General features: G+C 40.1%; 1 protein-coding gene across 7 annotated transcripts in view; it reads right to left on the minus strand.

The window, feature by feature from the left end:
• The window catches only part of TMEM117 (transmembrane protein 117), a 214,606-nt gene that overhangs the window by 11,851 nt on the left and 178,005 nt on the right, over positions 1-24,750 (minus strand). The gene's annotated exons all lie outside the window — the stretch shown is intronic.

Below are 24,750 nucleotides of genomic sequence, written 5' to 3' on the forward strand. Positions count from 1 at the left end.
ATGTAACTAATTAGAGCAACCTTGCAATACAAGTTACAACTTCTGTGACTAATTTGGCAAACAATTTACAGGTAAGAAATTGGCAAAGAAGGCCTGACACTTAAAGTCTTTCACAAATTTGTATTCACCTTGTTCCACTTAGAGGGTGTTTTCAGCATTTGCTCGTAATACATCTAAATAAACATTCCCTGCAAGTGAAGGCCCTTCAACATAATCTGCCTGAATCAATCTGAGCACAGTTTTCTCCACTGATGTATTTCAGCTGACAAAGTAATGCTGGAAATGTGGAAGCTCCTACCTATTGTCATGCATATTTTGGTAGAATGGGGTAACTCAGCTGAGAAGGAGCTGCATTTAGAGGAATTCTTCGTTTAGTTATCTGCACCTACCACTGATCAGGGCACAGCTCATTACAACCAAAACTTAAAGTCCAGCAACATTGCTGGAATTGGTGTAATTACTGCCAGAGCGGTTACCTAGTGTGCTACAGACAGTTAAAAACATACTGTCCCTGTCCCCATGCATATACCTGGGCTTGTATCCCACGAGCCAGGCACTTGAATTTACTGAAAATAAGAAAAAGGAATCCGAAATGTGAGGACCTCTGTAAATAACTTAGGCTTTCTTTGCATATGACTTAACATGCAGGAATTGCTAAGCAGCTCCAGCACTCTCTACAATGGAAGGGAAATGGAAGACTGAGTTTTAACAGCAGGGAATTTAGCATGGCACAAACACTAACAGCAACTGATTTGTGCTAACACATTCTGATACTGAGTTAAATGGATTAACGGGAGTATAAGTAAGGAGAAGTCCTGACCCTCTGCACCTGGTTTTTAGTGTCCACAGAGATACAGAAAGTGCCGATTTAGAGATGCAGAAGATAAGAGGAATAAGGATGCTCTCCTTTTCCCTTATCACCAACACAACACATGCTCTCCTGGTCATGAGGTATGGTAATAACTGCCCAGCTGCACAATCCCTTACACTGCATCTGCAAACATCCCCTTAGCTTTGGTAGACGTTCAAAAAGTGCCCAAAGATAAATATTTTATGAGTGTGCACTCTCAGTTCACTGCAGCTAATATACATCTCTGGACTTGTGTCTCAAGATAACTCAGACAGACTCTCACCCAGGAAGAAATGGGAATAAATAGGAAGAAAAACATTACATATTCCTGAAAAAAAAAAAAAAAAAAAAAAGCGAACAGGGAGTTGCGGTCTCTGCATACTCACACTAGAAATAAGCAAAGATGGGATCATAAATATAGCATCCTGCTCTTGCCTTGTCCCAGTGCTCCTACTATTTTAACTGCTTTTTGCTGATTTACAGACAAAGTTCCACCGGGCAGAATTTTGTATTGGACTGTATTTTTGCATCCACATTTTATAAAAAAGTTCAGCATTTTTCTGATCAGATTAATAAGGAGTAACTCAAATGGCAACCCTGCTAAACGTAGAATTTACTGTATTATTTGTCTCAGCAAATAATTACTAAGACTGAAAAATAGTTCATAAAACAAAACAAAACAGAGAGCCAACCCCAGCAGCATGTTAATGCTTGCATTATAGAAGGCAGACGAGTGGAGAGCCCATTAGAAAATTCCATATTTGATATTCCCAGGTACAGCTTCCTTTCACACAGTACATTATTTCACATTTTCTACATACATACTCCATACTGTATGAAGCATGTCTGAACTGTATTGTAACATCTGTTACCCTGTAGTCCTATAACATGTTATTTCCATTGGTAGTGACAGCCCACAGGCTTTGTAGTGAACTTACAAGGCCTCAGGACTGAGGCTTGCCCTGCCTGAACCTGTTGACGTGCCTGCAGCTCATTTTACCCAGGTCAGCTATAACAGCAATTTTTCTAACTGATGAGGTGGCTATGGCAAATTTGTTATATTTTGTTGTCCTTTGTATGGTATCACTGTGGTTTTATAATTTTAATATTTTATTATTATGTAGTGTAGAGGAATATAGGTTGGTAGGATAGCAGAGGTGTTGAGAAGTGGAGACAGGCTGCAGTGCAGAGCAATACAGGTGTGGGGTGATAAAGATATGCACAGGCTGGCACTGGACACTCCGCGGCCATAAACAGCTCACCCTTGGTCTGCTAAAGAAATGCAGACCTGCAGCTGGGCAAAACTGCTTTTAGATGTAAGAAGGAGAACACAGAAATACCATCTAACATATGTGAAAGGCAACAGTGTATAGTAAATTCAGCTGTAATGTGGAGCTTCAGATCAGTGAAGAAAAAGCAAGGTCTAAAAGGGTGTTAGCAAGCATAAAGATTACTTATAAAGAAACCATCAGCATGAACTCATATCCCTCCCAGTGAAGGACTCCAGATGCCAAGGACATGCCATAATGACCCCTCGGGCCCCACCAGACTGAAACCACAGATCTCAGGGCTCGCAGAGCAGTGGAGAGTGAACAGAACACCAGTGGCAGGAACTAAGAAATGTGTGTACAACAATTTTAACATTATTACAACTGCTGAAACATTTTCTGCGTAGAAATATTTTCTGTAAGAATTACAAGTCAACTAATAATGATTCTTGGATTATATTGTTAAAATTTAAATGACATTACTAACAAAATCTTGGCTTTATCTATAAGGTGTGTTTCTTCTTTGGTCATAAATAATGTTTTGATTGTAATACCTCTAACAGTCTGATCATAATATCTGCTAAGAGTAGACCCATTGGAAATAGAAAAATAAAATTTAAAAATAAAATAACTAAAATAAAATGAAAGATGTATTTGAAAACAATATTAAAACAAACAAATGTCAAAACAAAAATAAAACAGGGGAATAAAAGAATGAGTTAAGCCTACTGACTTCCACAAAAGTCGCTATAGCCACAGCACTTAGGAAAATGAAGCTTCAATTTATTTAATCAAATTGCCTTTGGAGCTTCACTTGGCTCACAGCATTGATAAGTGTGAATGCATATACATTACCTGCAAACATATAGCTTTGTTATTATTGTCAAGGAGAAAAGCAGATGGCTATTTACTTTCCAAGCTAATGCCAATATCAGGCTGTCAAATCCAAACCTAGCAGAGTGGCTGCGATTTAGAGTCTAAGAAATGTCCAACATCTTTTGACTCTATTAAATTTTTTTTCTTCACTGAACAACAACAGAAAACTTAATGTCTATAATACCCTCCCCCCACCCCACAAACAAAAAAAAAATTAAAAAAATCTAAGGATTTCAAGGTGCTTCGTAGGAACTAATCCACATCACCGCATCATTTGTTAATATGTACACAAATAGCTTGAATGTGCAAACCATAAATCTAAGTGCTTCCCTCTTTGAAACATATCTCAGCTCTGCGTCCTGCAGAGCTCATATTTTTATTTTACAAAAAAAAATGTTTTGTTTTATTAAAATTCACAAGGTATTTTGTATCCATGGTCTCTGATACCAGTCTGTGCTCACCTCTGGGACATGAATGAAACGTGCCATGTTCTTTCAGTTCTCAGCTCATAATTATGTGGAGTCACTTGATCAGCTTTAGTCCTCACTAATGAGGTGCTTGTACCCTGCCATTTCTAGGATCTTATTAGAAATTGTGTCCCAAATACAGTATTTAGAACACATCTGCACTTGCACCATCTGAAAAATAAATTCATGCTGTCATACTGTAAACAAATATTTGCCTCTTATACTGCATGACCTACATGTTTCTTCTTTAAATTAATCAGCATCAAATGTCTCATGTTCATCTACTTCTGCATTTTCTAACTTGGGGCTCTGCAGAATACCTCTATGCAGTCTGTGGAGGAGAAACCAACCCAGCACCAGGAGACTTAAATAAGCTGCACAGAGGTCTCCAACCTCACTGGCAAGTTGTGTGGGATGTGCAAATCAAATGAGGTTATTACCTCATTTCACTCTGCAGTCATGAAGAAAGGGCAGCCAGGGGATCAATTTTAGATCACTGAGGGGTTTGTCCTAGCGTTTCAGTGGGGGCAAAGAGAGCACCTCTGATTTTCACCAGCTACCTCATTAGACCAGAAAGCACAGTTAAAAAAATAATAAAAAAATTATCATGATATTTTGATTTTCTTCCTTTTGTCAAACAAACGAACACACTCTCTGCCACAACATCAGATAGTGAGGTACTGGTTTAGTACCCTAGAGTGCAGCTGGAGGCACTTATTTAGTATCTCTTTAAGTAAAGTTATTTTAGTAACGGTAAATGAGCATCAAAGCCACACTTCCTTATATGATCTGGCCCTTCTCTACCATCATCTGGGAAAATGAAACAGCATTGCCTGGGGAAGCTCCATCTGGCCCTAGCATCCCACGCTTCATATACACATGACCCCACATCCCTCAGCCACCAGCCCCTCTCCACCCAGGGAAAAATGCCACAGAGAAGGTGGGGCTGGGATTAAAAGCTGGTAATGATTAATGGCAACCAAATGTGCCAGACTTTCAGATCTCCTCCTGCCTCTGGGTAGCTCATAGGATGTTTTGTACACAGTGAATATGAAATAACACTAAAAATAATATAAACACTGTTCAGATACAACCATGAAAGAGGAAAAATGCACACTGAATATTTCTGCTTTAAGTATTGATGATATGTGCTGTATTTAATACTAGGAACACACTTGCACTTTAAACCCAACTGAATAAATAAATGAAAAATAGAGGGAAAGAACTCTGCAAATGCATATATGAATGTACATATGTGTGTTTGTTCCAGAAACTGACAATAGCATTTTTTATTTAATTTATAAAAATCCTTTTAACTTATCAGGTAGAAGGCTTTATATTTTCAGGTGTCTTTGCATCTCTTAGATAGTGTTGTTTCAGCTCTCAGAGCACGGCAGACAGGCAAAGGAAATCTAATGAGAATCAATGCCTATACATTTTTGCAAGCATTTGCAATAAGAAATGAGCAGCCGGAATTCCGAGACAAAGACACGAATCCTTTGTGTTTATCTCTAACTTCATTGCAGTACTGCAACTTGCAATGATCTCTGTGGCCAAGATCCCTGCAACTATGAGCTGCTAGCACACAAACAGAATTTTAATTTTGCATATTCAAATATACATAACAAGGGAAGTCATCAGCCATGACCAGAACTCACTGTTATGACTGTGGCATCAAATCTACAGCTCAGTTTCTGTCCTTCTGCTCTTTTTTAATGCTTCATTTTACTAGGAAGAAAGTTTGAAAGACATTACGGTTTTTATACCCTCACTAAACCAGAAATACCCATCTGTACCACTAATATCTTAACCTAGCTCACCTGTATATCTGCATGGCTTCAGTGAGGCTACTCATCTCCCAGAGTGAAAGATGACAAATGAGTCTTCACAAGACCTCCTACTTCATATTGGTACTACCAATGCTACTCTAGTCATATTTGTCAAGGCCAGAAGGTGTTATTTGATCTGATTACCTGTTTATGGTAATAAATGGTAACAACCCAAGTATACAGTAACAACCCACAACTTCACCTATTTGGGCTGTTATTAGCAATAACAATCATAAAAACTCATCAGGAACTGTGGCACAAAGCCCCTAATTGCAGACAGAGCTACAGCTTTTATCGCTTAGTCCTGAAGAATTCAAAATACGGAAAATCCACTGTAATGCTTGGATGACTGCTTCAGTGTTGAAATATGCAGAAAATGTATTGGAGAAGTACTTTTTACTCCTGCCCTGAATTTCTGCTCTCAACCAATGCATTCCGTTATGCTGCTACAATGAGAATGCTTTCCTGGGTGGTCTGCGTATCAAAACTAGTCAGTTTTTGCTTTCCTCCTGTTCAGACCACGCTGTAAAACAGGGTAGAAATGAGCAAAGCCAGCCCCTGGTAGCCAAGCTACACAAGACACCAGGAACACCACGGGTGTGTCAGCACTGGCCTGTGCACCAGTCACTACTGAGCTGCTGAGCTTCAAGCTGCTGAGACAGGAGACTGAAGACAGCTTCCAGGACCAGGCGCCAATACAAAGGCTATTTCTGCACTGTACTGCAATGTAAGGCATGGATTTATCTGCAACCTTGCTGTTGCTCACCATCATCTTTATGCTTCTGTCCTCCTCAGGCTTTGCCCAGCTTCTCCAAGCTCCTGGCCTTTCTCTAGAACCACCACTGCAAGCCTTGCTTATTTCTCATTTATTTGAGAAAATGGTGAGATAGCAACAACTCTCTCCTTACCAATCAAAGTAGCAACACAGCCTCTCTTTATTTATTTATTTATTTGTTTGTTTATTTATTTATTTTTGCTTGGCCCCGAATAATCTTTTCCATTAAAAGATCATTAGAGTCCTTTAGTCTACCATCCATTTCCACTAATTTAAAGGAAACAATTTCCACGCCACACAGATCCCAAACTAATTCTGGGTCTCTGCACTTTGAATTTGCACGTTAATGCATTTTGTGCCCAGACAAAGCCATGTATGCACATGTTCTCAAAACAGTGACCTTTGTTATTAAAATGTCAGAATTGGTGTTTCACTTCTCCACAGCAAGCTCAAAGCAATCTCAAAATTTCAGACTGCCTGTGGTGGTTGTACCCAGCTGAGCAGCTGAGCTCCACCTCAGCCACTCACTCACTCCCCCTCCTCAAAGGGTAAGGGGGAGAAAATACGATTGGGTTGAGATAAGGACAGGGAGATCACTCAACAATTATTATCATGGGCAAAATAGACTGACCATGGGGAGATTAATGCGTTTTATTACCTATTACTAACAATCTAGAGAAGTGAGAAACTAAAAGCAAACTAAAACCACCTTCCCCCCATTCACCTTCTTCCACCTCCTCCCCTGAGGAGTGCACAGAAACAGGGAATGGGGGCTGCGATCTGTCCCTGAAGCTTCGTCTCCGCTGCTCTTTCCACCGTTCCTTCATGGTCACTCTCTGCCCCTGCTCCCTGTGGTGTCCCTCCCATGGGATGCTGTCCTTCCTGAACTGAGCCTGCAGGGGCTGCCAAAGACAATATGGATCCTTCAATATGGCTCTGTACCACAGGGCCCATCCCGCAGGAGCAAACTGCTCCAGCACAGGTCCCCCACGGTTGGGGGGCAGCTCCCCCCAGACCCCTTGCTCCTGCGTGGGCTCCTCGCCACGGGCTGCAGCTTCGGCCTGGGGCCTGCTCCTGCGGGGGCTCTCCATGGGCCGCAGCCTCCTCCAGGCCACATCCACCTGCTCCACCGGGGCCTCCTCCACCCATGGGGGGGCTGCAGCGTGGAGATCTGCTCCGTGTGGGACCCATGGGCTGCAGGGGGACAGCCTGCTCCACCAGGAGCCTCTCCACAGGCTGCAAGGGAACTGCTGCTGTGTGCCTGGAGTACCTCCTGCCCTCCTGCTACACTGACCTTGGAGACTGCAGGGATTGTTCTCACTCTTCTCTCTCCCAGCTGGTGTTGTGCAGCAGGTTTTTTTTTCTTTTTTTTTTTTTTTTCTTTCTTAAATCTGCTCTCACCAAGGTGAAAACAACATCATCTAGTGACTCGGCCATGGCCAGCAGTGGGTCCCTTTGGAGCTGGCTCTGATCTGACATGGGGCAGCTGCTGGGCTCTGCTCACAGAGGCCACCTCTGCAGCTCCCTGCTGCCTAATCCTTGCCACATAAACCCAGTACACTGCCCAAAATAAGAAACGTGCACTTTGCTGAAAGACCCATATCAATGCGTATATGCACTGGCAGATGCCTGTTTTGTGAGAGACAGCATTCCCTCTCTCTTTCTCCTGTGACTTTAACTTGGGTATCATCTTCTATTCATTCCTCACAACCTGGTAATGCCTTGATACTGCAGATTTTTTCTGCATAGTATATCACAGATATGACAATTCCTATCAAACCCCACAGCTAAAATCCTTATCGAGGCTCTCATCATTTGCTGTTCAGTTACATCAGCATCTTTCCCTCTGGTCTTCATGAGCGCAGTTCTCCACCAACAGAGAAATGCTGCTGCAAAGACCATTCTAGTCTGTTTCTCTGACCATGTCACTCTTTTCTTTGATCAAATAAAATATAGGGCACTTCTTTTCATATTCAAATCCTTTCAGATCTTTTACCACCCTAGGTACAGACTCTCTGTATGGCAGCTGTTCCTTCTATCTGCCTATAAATTCAGGCTATGATTCTTTTAGTTATTTAAAGACATTTTCCCCTGTGCAGTTCTTGATTAGATGCAGAGATTTCGCCTCTACAACTTTTCTTTGCTAAGAGAAAATGTGAGGATGTCATGCATTAAGTAACTTGGATTACCTGTCACCCTCACCAATGACATCAGTATTGCTGGCACCTGCCTGTCTAACCAGACAGGTAGACTCTGTCTAACTCTTGACTTTTCTTTGACGATCTAGTGCCCTAGAATCAGGGCACTTGTGTTTGGTTGTCTTCAAACATCATCTAGCACAATACTGCCCCAGTCCTTAATGATCATTCCTAGCTCCTTGATAGGACAAATAGTGCTGGTAGTGTGGAGTATTAATGTCTATCAATCATTTCTACTATATTAGGAACAAATCATGATTGATAACAAGCCAGTGCACAAGGAAGGATGGATACCAGAAGGTCTCACATATTAATACATTCCCTGTATTGACCAGGGATAAGAGTAATCACTGTTTCCTTCTGAAGGCAAAGACTGTTCTTACAGCTTCTCTTCAAATTTTAGCTACTCATGAGTCAAAGAAGAGCAAGGTGAAGCAATTTTATCCTTGCTAGAGTGCAGCAGACATCACTACGCACAACCTTTGTGCACACCCAGGATGTCCTAGGAAGATGTCCACCAACTTTTCCATTAGGCAAATGTGAAGTCTCGTATATCTCAGTGACAGTGAGGTTCTCCTTTTTAATTCACTCTCACCTGTTGATTATCTATTTGCAAGTGCTGAAAATGCTGATTTAAAAAAGTTGCTCAAAAATAAATGTTCTTCTATTTTGTCTCTGAGTTTCTCCAATTTTTTTAAGCCTTTACTCTTGCTTTACTGTCTCACTCATGTCTGACCTTGGTTAATAATAGCTTTCAGGTAATCATTTGGATGAGAGACACCAGTGTGAGGTTTTCCAGTTAATTTTTGAGTTGGATAAGCTGCTAAATAAAATAGTAATGTTACAATATTGAGTGCAGGTAAGAAAAAAAGAAATCAGTTCCTGCAAAGCACCTGTGTTTTGTTCCCTACATGAAACTTTCCTAAACCACCAGCATGTTAGCCATAATGGTTTCTAACTACCTCAGCGACACACTTTATGAAAGCCATTTCTGTGTGAATAGGAGAAATGAACATTCACTGGTATATACTTACAGATTTCCTGAGTCTACAGCATGGTGTCAAGGGCAATCACTTATGACAAAGCAGTTAATATTTCTGGTACCCTAGAAGAATAATTATGGTTTGGAGAATAAAGATAACTTTTAAATATATTGCTGTGTAATCATCTTCATCAATATGAGTACATATGCACTCATACACATACCCTTGCATTGTGGAATATATACCCACATCTCAGCTGAACACTGATATGAAATCTGGAGCATTTCAGGATTTGCAAAGACTGCTAATGTCATTTGTACCTATCTGAGAACAGCAAGCTCTATTTAGGGCTCTAAAGTAATTTTGCATTAAGGCTACTGTCTCCAGTTAATTTCAGCTGCATTAAAAATATATATCAACCCTGTTTCTTTCCAAATACCCACATACATGAATTTCCTTGTTGTCTAATATCCAAATCTTAATGGTGTTTTTTAATATTGCCTAAACCCAGGAAGATAGATTTGCAGTAACATATCTGAGCAGATATTTTCCTCACTATAAGCTTTGCAACATAATAAGAATGGTGTTATAGAAAACTGGAGCAAGGGGATTACTGTATGTTGCTCACTGTAGATGGAAAGTAAATAAGCTGTCTCAACAGTAGGGATAGATAACTGAGCAGCTGTTTTGTCCTGGACAAAATTCCTTCAGACAATACATACTCTGAAGAGTTTTACCATCATGTGTTCTGAGAAAATTTGGGGCTGCTTACAAACAACACTATAAACTTGCCGTTATGGTATTAAGCACAATCTAGGATCAAGTCTGAAGTGGCATGTTTAGACCGATGGTCTCAGTTTGAAAACCATCACTCAACTTGCTTTGTTGCATCTGTAACTGTAAATAACACGTGTGCTTGTACAGAGTTCAATTTGCAGTGATTAAGGTACTGAAACAGCAATGTTTATTTTCCGTTGAAGAAAAGAAACAGGATTATTTGCTGCATTTGGCTGATACTGAGAAAATTAATAGAGCCTAAAATATGGCAAAGTAAGAAGACCAGATGAATACAGAATGCACAGAGAAATGTATTTACAAGTGGGTTTTACAAAAGAGTAAGTGCAAATTCCCTTTCCTTTAAACAAACAAACAAACAAGTCTCTTCCAAAATTATTTTTTTTTTTCTCATAATTTTTGATAATTAAACATAACAGTTTTAATGGGTAGAGAAAGAAAAAGAAAAGTGCACAGGTATTGAAAGAAGGGCTTACTTTGCAAAACCTGGTTATCTGCACTGAAGTTTTTGTTTCAGGAACAACAGTAATATGGAATAAATTTGGTTTTCTCAGCTTCTTCTCCTCTCTCTCTCTCTTTTTTTTTTTTTTTTTTTTTTTTTTACTTAAAGCTGAAATAATTTTCTGTGTCCTGTTATAGCCTGCTAGTATGATTAGCAGCAGTGTACTGCACTTGCTAATGTGCTGCCTTCATTTGCTGAAGACAACACTTGGCATTCCTGAACTTCTCCCCCACACCCTTCCATTTTATCTTCCAAAGCTGTGGTGTGGCCATTAAGCACATCTGTTTTAGAAGTTATTACTTGCTCAATATCAGTTGGGGTGGCAGTACAAAATGAATACATTATGTTTGCATAGACATTATGTAAACACATCTGGGTAGCAAAAGAGGATATGAAGAAACACATAAAACCTTAGCAGGCATGCATATAAAAATAAAATCAGCATGATTCGCATATCAGTATTTCTGGAACATGTCTTCAAACTATCATCAACAATCTACAATACAAGTGAAAATGAATATATGTTATATGGATGTTTATTTTGTCCATTCTTATTTGCATTATATGTGCAGCCAGATCTGTCTCTAACTTCTACTGACTGCATGAGTTAGATTTCCATTCACTATGATGGGAACCAGCAGACAGCTAGCTCTCATAGTCACCTGAATTTAGCAGTCCTGATCTTCCAGCTGGATCACCTTTTGGGTATTTCTGCTGAGACCCACTCCAGAAGACTGATGGGTCACTCTGGGCTTGTCCATACACGCAGCAAAGCAGACGTCCTTTCTCACACTGAAGTTTCTTTTCAGAATACAGAAGCCCTAATTGTCAATGATAGCTGGTCTAATGACCTCTGGATACCTTTTCTGAGTTTGTAGTTATATAGCCACTTTTTTCCATGCATCATAATGACTTTAATAAAATGACTTTAATAAAATATGAGACAGCTTCTCCTGTCTCCCTCACCAAATTGTAAAGACAAACATCAGAATGCTCATGGAGCTGCTCTGGTGACATGCACCCTCATCGAATGGGAACATGTCTTAGCCACCTGAAAATAAAACTCAGTACAAGACACAATTTCAGCAGGATGTAAATGTAATGGCCCAGCCTTCTGATACAAATGGACTGGAAAATTTAATGGAAAGTATAAATCCATGAAAACCAAAGGAAAGAGCTTTCTTAACAGTGCTGATGTGAAATGCAGAATGCCAAATTCTTTAACAGTCTTAGCAAACTATGTCTGACCACAGAACTAAAACTGTCCCCTGTGCATCCTCCTGTTTCCCTCACCCATTGCTCCTGCATGAGCAGTGCAGCCATGCAGATTCCCTGCCAATAACAGACATTTTTAATGATATTACTTGGGGAGGAATGGGTGAAGCAAAGAGGTATTGCCCTGTGGACATGTCCTGGCCCCATTGCTCTTAGACCTGAGCAATGGTGACTGCCTATCTATCTTCTTCCTGGTGTTTTGAAGAAATGTCAATGTATCCCATTGGTGAAATTCAGCTTGAGGAACCACATAAATAGAAGGGCAATGTAATACAAAAGGGATGTATACTGTTTTCCCAGAATGTTTTGCCAGGAGGCTAATTACAGAATTAAACTAAATTCAGATTGGACTCTATCCATGTGTGAGTCTGATGAACTGAGAGCCAGCTCAGAGTGCTCAGCAGTTTAGGGTGTGAGAGGGTTTCCTACCCCATGGTGTCCTCTCAGAGACTGAGATGCTAAACAATAGCTGGGTCTTACTAATCAGTCCCCTAGGTAAGGAGAAAGATGTCCAACACTAAAGTGTTCCCAGTCTAACACTAGAGAATGTGAAAGATAAAATAGGAGGTTCTCAGGCTCGTAGTGATCCCACCTCAGACAACTTCTCATGAATATAGAGCTCAGCATTGGATCAGGACCTCAAACTGATGTGCAATGTGTTTTTATAAATTCTGTTATTCTATTATATTAGTTTCCTATTTTATGAGATACATTCATTAATTTCAAAACAATTTACTGAATCAGACACAAATTATACTCTTAATCAGTATGCAGAAGAAAAATTCAAGGAAAATGCATTTTCTAAGAACCACCATTAGAAAATACATTTTCTAAGATCATTGTTGCAAAATGCCCTTATTTCATTTCATTGTACATCATTGAATAAAGAGCCTTTGAGAAAAAAGTTAGACAACAATAGTCATCCTAAATAAGTACAGGCTACTAGCTCTATTATTTTCAATAATAATAAGAGGCTACATAAAACTAGTGTGCTGCTTGGATTATTATACTGTATCTCCCATACAGACCACAGTATTACATTAGTCATTCACTGCAGTTCAGTGACATGAAATATTCTCTTATTACAGACAGTGTATGTGAGTTAATACTTGCAAAAATTATTTACTTAAGCTCTCCCCTTTCAATCTACCCTTCCCTCTCCAAAAAAGAATCCATTCATTTTCTTATCCCTTGGGGAAATGCTTCTACTACTTTGTATGCTATGCATACATAAATTAGATGCCTTAAAGAATGAACAAAATCATAAACCCAAAACTATAGCCTCAAATGTGAATAAAAATTAGGGAAGATAACTCTTCTCTATAGTCTCCTCTCTGACCTCAATGCAAAAGCTCACTTCTGAGTGTGAGAGAGGAAAAATGCAATTTCAGCTTTTTAGACCAAAGCAATATATCTACCTCTGCCGACTGCATGCAGAAAACATGAACTTCATCCTAAAAGGTTTTCAATGTTTAGAAATCTCCTGGGAGAACTTGTCAAAAACACAGTGAACCAAGTTCTAATTGCACAAACTCACCCTAGTCTTGACAAACACAACAGTTTGGTTTGAATTTCAAAACTATTCCCATCAAAATCCTTGGGAGCAGAGAGAATACTTAAAGGTCTCTTTTTGAACCTTGAAGACAAAAACAGAGGCTGGTTGGTTGTGTGCTTTGAATGAATTAAAGTGTTCTCTTAGTGAGATTTCAATATAGTAAGTTTGTTGATCATGAGGAAAGGCTGAATTATAATTAAGAAAAAAAAAAAAAAAAAAGATGAGACAGGGTGGACAACCTCAAAAGATTTGGAACTTCAGTGTAGATAAGAAAACATATTTACAGTACTTGGCAGAAGCTTATCCAAACCAACAGACCTTTCTGAAGGATGCCCTCCTGTGACACTCCTAGTCAATCTACTTCTGGTCTGCAGGAAATCTCTTTTCCATCTCACTGCCTATGCTAATTTTGGAAGAAAACTTGCCTATTTCCTTTTTTGGAAGGAAAACTTGCCTATTTTCCTTCACAGTAAAATTTCTCTGGGGTCCCATGAGTAAGTGTCCCATGAGCCCTCTTTTTGGAGGGGAAGGTGGTCTCTTCCATTATCTGTTGTTTCAGAAATTTGCCTCTATCTTGCACCTACCACACGACCTTACATCTCTGTAATCTTTGTCATTAACAATTGTACTTATGTGCTTTTCCCTTTAATGTATTTTCTTCCATAAGTTTCTCCTTAACATCTACAAGTGGTAGATTTAATTCAGTACTTGTCATTTTTAATTTTGAGAAGTTTCTTGACAAAAGTTTTGAAAACTACACGTTGTCTGCTCTTAGAGATGCTGTTGCTAGGGCAGAACTAGCTGCAGTACACTACGTATATATATATACATGCATGGCTTCCAACTTCCAAGCATGACTACAAAACTTTTAATTACTGGCACCAAGGAATCATGGGAGCTACAGAACAGCAGATGAGTGATTACTCTCTTGGTGTGATTAATAGACCAGATGGGGTTTTAAAGCAAGTTTCTGCGCATGTGTACATATGGAGAGGAGAGGTGGATGGCTGTGTATTTTGGGGAGTGCCAGTTTAACTAATCAAAGCCGTATAATATAGGTAGTTACTGAGGCTTTGTGGACAGGCAAATATAAAATTCAAGCATTACTTTCAATTGTTTAAGGAAATGCTAAATCAATTTTCTCATCAGAGTAGCTGTTTTAGAGCAATTCACCAAGTCAAGATAATGAATGAGCTGTTCTTTCACAGCATTCCTCAAGGAGGAATTATCCCAAATGATATGGTTACTTTATATGAACATTTATAAAGGGACAATCATTATGCGAATTATGTATTTTACATAATTTATTTCAACTTACAGTTTATAGCAGTACTCCTATCTTTTTTTTCATTTGGTGATAAAAAAGGCATCAATTATAATTCTCCTAACACGTCTACAGAACAAATGTCTGCTACTGAAGTTGCTGTGCTCATTCAAACATATAATTATACATTGGAGGGTCCTGGGCAATCTACATTTGCCAAAATAATGAATAGATTAAAAATGCACACTTAAATGTAGCAGCTTAGGTATGAGAAATGCATTACAAAATATATTTGGGGAGTTAGGGGTATTCGGCTACAGCATTGCTTACTACCATTTGGTGACTATTGGCCAGGAACTTCTATGTTGTTAGATATGTAAACACACTTAAGAGTCCAAAAAGCAATATTCTTGCTGTCATGTTTTTAAAAGAAAACTCTATTTTTTTTTTATTTAATGTTTCCTCAGGCTCATAATACTTTTACTGAGGTTTATCCAGTTTGCTTGTATGAAGTATGGCTACAAAGTATGCAAATAGGAAAGAAATATGAGAAATATGAGCAAACCTGAGTATGACAAGTATTAGTGCAACTTCAACGAATCTATAATCAGAGCTGGAGAGGTATAATGCAGGAAAGCAATTTAGAACCACATTGCAGGTTATTATTACAGCAATGTGCTATTTAGGAATTGAAGACTACTGGGCTCTTGGTCTGCAGCAGCATGCCTGACAGCAGAGGTTGGCCAAGCGTTCTGGCCTGGCCTAAAAGCAATTTTATTGGCTTCTACAAGCAAAAATTCAAAAGCTAAGGTATTAAAATAACATATGCTGATGTGCTTTGGCAAAGACCTTGCTAACAGTCCTTGCAGATGCTGAGAGGATCTGAGAGCTCCATCTGATAATCTTTCCATTGCAAACCAGAGATATCCACAAAAGACAGAATCCCCTGATGTGGGCTACAAAAAACACTGACCAGAACAGATTTTTTTAATCATGGCTCACACGAGAGCTGTGGAAGATTAGAAGCTCCTATGGTAACAAAGTGTGGGGGATCCGAGAGGCTTGAAGACACAAAGCTCACTGTAACATTTTCCTAGCTTTTTGTAATCTTTATCAATATAAATGTTGAACAAAGTATAAACTACTTCTCAACTTTGAATGATCACGCCTCATCAAATTCAAAATGACAAATTCCATGAAACGGGTAGGAATTAACTGTTCCTTCCTAAACTGTTAATGACTTTTCCCCACTCGTTTTATCTGCATTTCCCAATCTCCCCTCTGAGTTCACCTGCAGTTGGCTGCCAAACTTTTTGCTTTAACTGCAGAGTCAAAATACAAAGATAATAGCACTTGTGCCACTCTGGTATATTTTGTAGGAACCATTTAAGAAACCAGCTGCATTATTTATTGTTAGCTAAGTATATACAGTACATACAATCTTATGTCTAATTCTAAATAACTAAATGTTTTTTATGAATCCTTACTAGATATATGGAAATCTATTTTTTTCTTCTTTTAGTTAGTAAAACTAATCAAAGATACTTTTTTTTTTTTTTTTTTTTTCTTGAAAGAAAAGTTTTTCAAGGGTTCACTACTAAATTGGCAATAATGACAAAATTATAGGCACCTGAAAATAACACAAAATTGATTTCTGTGATGTAAACTCAATTACCAGTCACACATCTGATGTCTGAATCTCTATTTTTACCTTTTGAAATAGATAACTAAGGAAAACTGAGTTCATGTTCTCATCCTGAGTTGAATGTTATACAAATAATAATTTCCCTTTAAAATGCATTAATAATTTTATTTGTTTTTGACATAGAATTTGGAGGCGAATGTAGCCTGTATGCTGGTGTGGTTCAGCATGAATATACATACATGGTTATCCATTCCTCAAGGGAATTGGTTGTGTAACTGTTATCATTTAAGACTCTCACTACTGTTCTGCATTTCCAATGGCAATTTGTGTCTTATAAACTAAGAATACTAGTAACTGATAGAGCAAATAATTACATTTTATAGATAATATTGTACTGGTAGGTAGCTGTTTTAGCAATACTCATGAGGTGTTCCTTATGGAACAAAGATCAAAATTGTGTCTATGCATAATGGGACACTGTGCAAAATCGGAATGAAAACATATATTTTTTTTTTTTCAGATAATTTCAGTGTTCAAAGTCACTTATACTTAAAAGTGCTATGCCTAGGTAAAGAACTGAATTATTGCTATAAAAATGAAAATGGGGTGGAGAAATTATGATGTAGCAGAGGCTACCTAACACCTCAGCTGTAACTCTGAGGGTCACCAGGATGAACCAGGCATCTTGCTTCCAAACTAATATAGCTCTGTCAAGTTGGAGCCACAGCCTGAGCACAAAGGCTAAAAACAGTGCCAAGGTGCTGGAGTGCAGCTCTGGAAAGATGGGAAAAGCCTTGCCTATGCTGATCTCCTGAAATTCAGCAGGTGACAAGGGTGGAGAGTGCTCCACACATGCAGGCTGCTTTTCCTCCCAGTCCCTCCCAAGCACAGGGAGAAAGAGCAAGAAAGCTTTGTTTTGGCATACCCTGACCACTTTCTCCCTTCCCCACCCTTAGGGACAATTTATAAGTGCAAAAAGAAGAAACACAACAAAGTGCAGTACAACAAGAGAGCCTTTTGGGTTTATATTTTACTATTGACGTGGCAGTAAAGGAATTCATACAATTTATATAACAGCACCCAGTTACCACGTGCTGTACCATGGGACAGGTGCCATACAGAACAGACAGAAATCACAACTCTGCTTCTTATGTTCAAGGATGTCTGCGTACAAAATACCAATTTCATTTTCTTATATCTTTTCTAAATTTAACTGCTTGGGTTGAACATACTCCATGCCAGGTGTCTGCCTCAGGCTGTTTTTTTTCTTCTCTCTGTTTTTGTCTGTGTTTCTGTTTTAGGGTTTTGACATTTTCAACTAACATCATTTAAACATTCCTGAGAGCCAGACCAAGAGAAAATAAACTTCTTTGCCTAACTGTAGAAAAGCCTTATACTTTGAAGCAGAGGTGTAGAGTTTAGCAGGGGAGTAATTTTGTGTCAGAGATGTACCTTCTGCTTCCCTATGAATATGTGCCCCAAATTGGAAGAGTTTGAGGTGCCTCTTCAAAGTCTAAACTTTCACACTTGTGAGAGTTTACGGAAAGGTTCAAAAACAAGTATCTGTTCAAACAGCACATGTGGCTAAGTGCCTCTCAGCTCCCAGAGCTTATCAAGCTATGGAACTGCCAATCTTATAAGAGAGACAGAGCATCCTACATCTCCCCTTTGCCTCCCACCCCACCACTGCTGCCTGTGGCAGGACATGGAGCTGCTCTCAAAGAGGCACTGAGCCACCCCCACTATATCAGCTGAAAGCTGGGAGCCAGCTTTCTTGTAATTATCAATCCCAAACATGCTGAATGTAGATGGAGCCAGGGAACTGGAGCTGCGTGCACAAGGGAGGATGGGGACAGGAGGGCTCTGAAGGCTGGGTCTGAGCCAAGCAGGGCCGCAGTGACCCCAAGCCCTTCCCTCCCCACCAGCACTCCAAGAGACCAAGCACCAGGCCTGGTACCTCTGTGTGACAGAGGGCTATGCTCCCCAGGGACATTCTGTGAAGGGAAGTGAGAGCAAAGAGAGAGATTTGGTAGGAAAATTGGAATTTGCTGCACAAAGAGACCATGAGGAGGGGAATGGCTTGAATCAGGGCAGAGGGTGGCATGTTAGAAAGTATTGTGAGGAGGGGAGCAGGATGTAGAGACTGGATGACCCGGGGAGAGAGCAGAGGGAGAACAGGAGAGGTTTTGATTCAGACAACCACCTCAGGGTGAATAACTAGGATTTATTGAATAGGAAGACTAGAAATGAGAGGTTCACAGACTGAAAACTGGAAATGGATAAAGGTAGTGGGAGAAGTCACAGAACCAGGGATGGGGAAGATCCAGGTTGGGGGTTGACAGGGACACTGGGCGAGAAGGCTTGGAATTGCCAGGAAGGAAAAAGCCACGTTTGGGGAAATGGGCAGAAAGAGTCCTTGCTTCTTTGGCCCTGGTATGGTCACCACAGTTAACACCAGCCTTTGCTTCCAACAAACTGATGTGAAGCCCAGAGACAACGTGTCTCTTCTTTCTTTGAAGGAGGCTTATAGAAAGGAAAAAAAGACATGCTGCCATTAGCAGGTAGCTCACACAGCAAATATCTGTGCAGAGGAGCTAGCCATTCCAGTACAAAGATAAGACATGTTGCATTTGTATGGCAGACTTTTCACTTTGAGGATCCTATCTTTTTGTGAAACCTGAAGGAATTATGTGCACAGAAAGGCCTGCATTATAGGAGCTGTCTGGACATTTCAATGGTAAAGACTCATGAACTAAGAAATGTCAAGCTGAGGTTATCTGTACCGGGTGTGTGCACGACATGATCCTTACTTAGGTACATGGTCACACTGTTTGCTCCAGGGGACATAACCCTTTTTCACTAAAGAGGATCTAACTGTTGTGATTACAAGGTAGAAATAGATATTGTGGAATAGGCCCCAGTAGTTCTGCACTCTGCATCTGTTACAGAAGCTGGGAAGGCAGAGGGCAAATACCAGAGACAACAGTAGATGCAAAACCTTCACCAGTTATTATGGGAGTCACCACTGCTGGAAAGAACTGAATTTTTCTGTGAAATACTAAGTGAATTTCTAAAACCAAACTATTCCCAGGCAGTTATTATTATTTTTTTCCCAGTGTGATAGGCTCAAGAACCCACCCAGAGCTTAGATTTCTTTAAGTGACAAGTGCCATGGCTGTTATTGACATAAGTCAGAGCTGGACTTGAATATATTGCCACTGGGGAGATGAGGAAGGGTCGACAAAATACCTGTAGGGATAGTAAGAGTCCTGTAGTGCCTAGTACAGGGCTGCCTGTACTTCTTTCAGTGTAAAAAAATAACCTTTTTTTTTTTTTTTTATGGAGACAAAATATATGACAGAGTCATAGCCATCACTCAGAACAAGAAAAGAAACTGCTTCTACAACCATTTGATTTCTATGAGGGAAATAGGGCTGTCAGTATAATAATAAATAAGATTACACCAAATAAATATGTGGCTCTGTCTACTCCTAATGAAATAATATACTAGATTCTTCTCCCCAATTAGCTAACTGTTCAGCTAAAAGATGGGTAATAATATAAATTTTCATAATAATGTCCTCAGACATCTCAAATTAAGGACCCTTTGACTTTAATGTCTTTGTGCCTTAGTATGAAATGTGGACAATAACGGACAATAATGCTCCTGTTGTGAAGGCTATTGTGAAGATAAATACGTTAATGCTTGAAAAGCCCTTAGGAACTGCAGTGATGAGTGCCACAAAAAAAGCCCATGAGGAAATGAATGATTCCATCTTCTTATGAAGGTTTCAATGGTGTGCAGCAAGTAAGGCCTGGGGCCACACACTGAACAAAAAGGATAAAACAAAACACTGAATAGCTTCTTGTTAAGTGAACACTATTCATCCAGTGCAGCCTGTGAGACAGTGGTCCTGCGGAGAAATGGGTGCAAACAGATAATTAAAGATTGTATCATAGAGAACAGGTACAATGGAGGTGAGAAGTTTATGCCAGCGACCTTAATCCTGGCATCTCATAACTTCTCAATGCATGACTCGGCAGCCTCAGTAGTGCTGTCTCATTTTTAACGTCATTTTTTAGGTACAACTGTATTTGTGTTTGCTTAAATTATCATCTGCTTAGTTCTGATGTTAGGCTTGTTTGTGTGATGCTTTCCTTTGTCTCATGCCCTGTATACGGAACACTTTGTCTAGATATGCAAATCTTCGCAGCCTGACCTTGAGGAATAGTAGAAGTTTGTATAATTTAGATTAGTGCAGTAATTGTTTGGCCCAGATGCCAGGAACATCCTCAAGGGTATTTAACATTCATTCAGAAGATGTAGCTGTTGCTTCACAGCTTAAGGTCAGGACAAAAGTACCAGCCTGCAGCCAAGAGAACATGATCGGAGGCAGCAGCCACCGGTGACTGGTGCAGCACAAAGCCGCTGGCCATCAGAAATGCTGTGGGACAGTCTGGATGGCCAGAGCAGCCTTTCCCAACAGTCCACATAAAACAGGATGAAGCAAAGTCATCAAAAAGTTCTCTTTTGGGCTTCAGACAGAACCAAAAGCAGTCCCTTTTGCTTCCTCTAACATCGCCTGCCTGATAAAGCAGGTCACTTCCACCACCCACCCCTAAGTGAATGATGTTGTACATGGTAGAACTGATGTTGTGGGGGATTGTTTGTTTCTCTGCTTTGGGCATACAGTTCTGAAGTGGAATGAAATTTAATCATATCCCTAATGTCTGCTGTGTATTGTATATAGGTAAACTCAAAGACCACCTGAGAGAAACTAAAAGCAAAGAGCCATCCAGGAAGGATTATAAGATTATATTCTTAAATCCACACCATGATGCATTAGAAAGAGATGTACACCATTTTCTTATTTTCATCTGCAGGCGATAAAATGGATTACCTAGCCACACATTTCCCTCATTTAATTCCTCGTGTATTACTGATGTGGGAAACCACATGATAGCAGCACTCACTGAGAGCTGACGGAGAGTGAAATCGAAGATGATTTTGTATGAAAGGAAGAGCTGGAAGGTTTCTCCTAAAAGATGAAATAAAACCACTTTCCAAAATGACCGGTACCAGGCAGAACATCTACAGTGCTGTGTTCTGGGGTACTGTATCATGTAACCAATGCTGGGAGGTGTGCAGGCCATAAATGTACTGACAAGCACAATGCTCCATAAGCTTCTAAGGTTGTTGAGGGAAAGATGGAAACATAATTGGCCAGGGCAGGATTCAAGAGTTCACTGGATTCCGGAAGGATTCAAAGAGTTCAAAGGATTCAAGAAGGCACCTTCTTGAAGATGCCAGCCACAATTGCTCCCTCCAGCTGACAGCACTGAGTGGCACAGATACTACTGGTGGAGCCCATTCCTCGGCTGAGGTGCTTACTTGGTTTTGGTGTCCCAAACCCGGCAGAGCTGCTTTTTACCTGCTATTAGGCAATTTTCATAGAATCACAGAATCACAGAGTGTCCTGAGTTCGAAGGGACCCACAAGGATCACTGAGTCCAACTCCTGGCTCCAAACAGGCCCACCTCAAAATCAGACCCTATGTGAGTGTTGTCCCAATACTTCTTGAACTCCAGCAGGCTCAGTGCCATGACCACTGCCCTGGGGAGCCTGTCCCAGTGCCCAGCCACCTCTGGGTGCAGAATCTTTCCCTAACACTCAGCCTGACTCTTCCCTGTCCCAGCTCCATACCATTCCCTCAGGTCTGTCTTATATTGACATAAAACTATCAGAGAGTGTCCAAAGGAGGGTTACAAAGACGGTGAAGGGCCTAGAGGTCAAGATGTATGAGAAGCAGCTGAAGAGGGGGTACTGAGAGGCAAGCACTGATCTCTTCTTTCTGGTGACCAGCAATAGGACATGCGGGAATGGCATGATGCATTAACCTCAGGATAATGAGAACATTTCAAAGGATCAAGCAGAGCTATCACCACTGTCTTTCCTCAGGACAGGGAACTGTTTGCAAACTGCTGGCTCAGGCTGGAGTTGGCTGGGCACGGAGCTGCAGCTGACTGATGAACTCCTCCAGACCTGATGGGCACTTCAAACTGGCAACCTGCTGCCTTAGGACATGGATTACCTTCCTGAGAGTGACTCTTTGACCAGGGACAAATGGATTCAGTCCTTAGTGTAAGTGAGTGCCAATGCTCTGACAACCACACTGTGTTGGTTAAGGATGGATAGTGCCTACTATCAAGACAAGGTCAGCATTATCTGCTATTGCAGCAGTTGAACAAGTGTTGGGGAAGAGAAGTGAAAAATATAGCTCTTTCCCAGTTTGTTTAACATCTTTTTTTTTTTTTTTTTTTTTTTTTAATCTGTGCTTGTACCACTTCAACAATAGTGGCAATGTGTTAAGAAACCTACAGCACACAGTGTCATGTTGGGGAATCTCCCCTCCCTAACGAGCAGCACAGGACAGCCAGCCAAACATTGTCATATTCCAGAAAATAACAACTTTTTAGTTTCTGGCCTGAAGGGGACTAGAAACTTTATTAAATTAAGGCCACACTTGTACAATACCTATGACCCACAGGGACATGGGTCCAAACACAATACAGCTGAGTAATTAAATGTTAGTTCAAAGTCAGAAACCACGGCAACTATAACTTCAAATCATTAGAAGGGACTAGGGAAAACTTCCTCTCCTCTATATATGTGAGAGTGAAATTACCTATTGATGAGTACAATAAAGTCTGATTTGAACAGATGCAAAAATATCTAATGTACTCATTATCTCAAGACACTCGGTGATTAACTATATATGTCCCTTTTGTTATAGAAAAAAAAAGCAGCAGCTGTATTGTGCATTAGAAGAACTCAAAGGCAATAAAAATAAGCATATCCTTTTGTTAATGTTTCATATAACAGCCTTCAGACTTTCTAAGGAAGTATAAACAAATGGTATTTGATCAACTCTGCAGAAATAATGCATTTAAGCCAAGATCAGGCATATTCTTGTCGCTGCTCCCCTCTAAGGTTTGGTTAAGAGCAACCAAGCTGATTTTTCCTTCTTCACTTGAACTCAGTGCTGTTGCTAAGTGGACCTGCATGCCCAGCTACCACCTGTCACTGAGTCCTGTGAATTCAGTACACCATGTCACTAAATGTGTATTATTGATAGGCATAAAACTTGGCTTAAGGTAATTCTCTAGTGATGACTTTCTGAGATTTGTCTTTTTTTTTTTTTCTTTGACTCACATGGTTGCATTTACAAATTGCATGCAGTTCTATTACTTAAAGAACAGCTGAACCAGTTCAATCTCATCTCAGATTTTTCACTCTGAGATAAAAACTTTTGTAACAAGGCTCAGTACAAAGCAGACTTCTGGCCATTCGTGAGCATTGCTGTGGAGCATTTAAATTTATCTGAATGTCATCATTACTGTTATATCAACATGTACCACTGCAACATAATATTAAGCAATGCAACATACATGGGACATACACCCTGCTACAACAACAAAGCCTATCACACACTCATTACAGTAGAATCTGAGACAAGAGTCTTCACAACCAAAGGTGGGAATACTGCTGTGAAGGAACTGCAAACAATCTCCAGCTTTTCTTGTTCCTAGAATTCATCTTTTTTTTTTTTTTTTTTTTTTTTTCTTTTTTTCTTTTTTTCTTTTTGGTACATTTGGGCTGGATATGGCATTTTCAGGGGGCAGTGTGTGAAGATGCTATGTCTGCTTTTGGAGAACTGCTTCATTATGTCAGGCAAATACCTGAACTGTGAAAGAAAGGCCTCAGTGTCACATGTATGGCACATACCCATTGTCAGGGTAAAAGGGAGCGACTGTGACAAATGAGAAGCTTTTTGAGCTAATTCATTTTCTGTGTAGTCATCTCAGAGCCAAGAGGCTCCAGCTGGGACTGGTGCCTGATTATGCTAGAAGCTGTACCAAGGCAGACAGCATCTTTCTCTGAGCACCTTAGGGGCTAAGCAGACAATCAGTCAACTAGTGAAAGAAAAGAACTACAGTTGTTCCTTTCCAGCAAATGAGGAACTGAATCACAGAGCTAAAAAAAGGGCCCAGCCCTCAGCTGCTGTAGATTGGCACGATCAGATTCAGGGCAGCACAAATACAAGTTACAGCAGTTGAAGCAAACTCTCTAATTGCATCTGTAATTTCTGAGACAAATATAATATGTCCAAGTAAGATTTAACCATCCTCAAGCAGCCCAAAGGAGGAAATGTACTTAAAAATATTGTACTTTGCATGTCTTGCTTGACAAAATCCACAGCATAAAATGATGGTGCTGGTTATCAAACTAGACAAGCACAGAATGAAAACACTGCGGCATAAACCAGACAGCTCATTAAAAAGGCAGGGTATGTACTGTGCAATAATGGACAAATAGACGCCCACCTTTTCTCAGAGGGGAATGATTTTACTTATCATTTTCTTAGTCCCAGAGTAACTGAAAGATCTGAAGAAATAGATTGGACTTT

Source organism: Aythya marila (assembly GCF_965140915.1).
Source record: "Aythya marila genome assembly, chromosome: 1".
Taxonomy (NCBI): domain Eukaryota; kingdom Metazoa; phylum Chordata; class Aves; order Anseriformes; family Anatidae; genus Aythya; species Aythya marila.